The sequence below is a fragment of the Podarcis liolepis genome (assembly GCF_965112155.1).
Source record: "Podarcis liolepis genome assembly, chromosome: 1".
Classification (NCBI taxonomy): Eukaryota; Metazoa; Chordata; class Lepidosauria; order Squamata; family Lacertidae; genus Podarcis; species Podarcis liolepis.
The window spans coordinates 135634242-135635955 of NC_139554.1; positions in this window are offsets into that span (position 1 = coordinate 135634242).

A 1714-nucleotide genomic window follows, 5' to 3' on the forward strand; every position below is an offset into this window, starting at 1 on the left:
TAGCAAGACATTTGATTTATTTGTGAGTTTCACAATCTTAACAAAAAAATAGACAGAAAACATACCCAGTTTTAAAAGGAATCAGTATGCTTTACCAAATTATGTGTACTCTTTATTTATTTGGGACTTTTTGTACAACATTTTAACAGGTATACTAAGAGCACAAAACAGACAAAACTAAGCAATTCCACGTCCCAGGTTAGGTTAGCCACTTGAAAGTAGTTTGTTTCCTTAAACCTACCTTTTCCAGTGTTGCTCATTACTGTTTGCAGCCCCTGCCAGCCCATAGTGCAGCTTCAGTGGCCATTTCGTCTGTGTTTTAATCCTCAACAAGTGATCCCAGTCAGTTGGGAATCTTGGATGTAATGACATTATCAACTGTGTCATGTGGCCATCCAGACCTGGCTGCTTATGGATGCTGATAAGGACAGGTAAAGACCATTTAGCATCAAGCTGTGCTTCCTGTCCAGGTCATTTGTGCCATCCCAGCCAATCAGAAGTAACAAAACACTTTTGCGATGATCCATGAAAAAATAGTTTTGGAGAAAGGTTGGGAATGCAATATTTTAACAAAATGCCACCCCCCTTGTGGCTTATTCATTGTTAAATATGGCCTCAACTTTACTTAAATGAGTAGGTTTTCAGAAATTGGGAGTTATAGCCAGTGCAGCTCACCTTCCAGTGCAGCAGACTTCTATTTGCACAGCAGAGATTCCCTGACCTCTCCTCATAGTCACCTCAAAATCTGTTTCAAAGGGATGGAGCAGATTTTGACTGTGGGGAGAGGAGAGGGAGAGGAAGTCCCATTGCATGAGAGAACTCCTTTGTGTGTAGCATTTGACACAAGCAAAAGAATGTTGTTGTGCTATTTTAATTAATGGCACAATAATGTCTACAGTGGTGCCTCGCAAGACGAAATTAATCCGTTCCGCGAGTCTCTTTGTCTTGCGGTTTTTTCGTCTTGCGAAACACGGCTATTAGCAGCTTAGCGGCTATTAACGGCTTAGCGGCTTTAAGAAAAAGGAAACAAACTCGCAAGAACTCACAAGACCTTTCGTCTTGCAAAGCAAGCCCATAGGGAAATTCGTCTTGCAGAACGACTCAAAAAACGGAAAACTCTTTTGTCTTGCACGTTTTTCGTCTTGCGAGGCATTCATTTTGCGAGGTACCACTGTATTCAAAAGTAAGTCCCATTTAGTTCAATGTGGCCTCCTCTCAGGTAATAGGATTGCATCTTATATTCTGGCACACTGTACAGCGAGAAAGGGAAAGAGCTCAAATACAGGTTAAATTCGAAACATTAAAAGAAAGCTAAAAGTTTAATGTAATCTTACTGAGGTTGAAGCAACAGGCCTGCCAATCTCTGACATGTGGAGCTGGGTTTGTGGTACTGGGTTTTACTTATTACATGGAGTGCTTCAGAAAACGGGCTAATACTGTTCTGATCTTCTATGCCCCCCAACATTTCTCCAGTGAAAATACAGACATCCTATTAGAAGAGGAAGAAGAAGAAGACAATGACTCCGCCCATCTCACTGTGTTGCCCTGGCCACTCTGGGTGGCTTCCAACATGTATAAAAACATAATAAAACATTAAACATTAAAAAAACTTCCTCATTCATCGCTGCCTTCAGATGTCTTCTTAAAGTTGTATAGTTACTTATCTCCTTGGCTCGGGGTTGCATAACTCCATACCCTCCAACATTTATCCAAT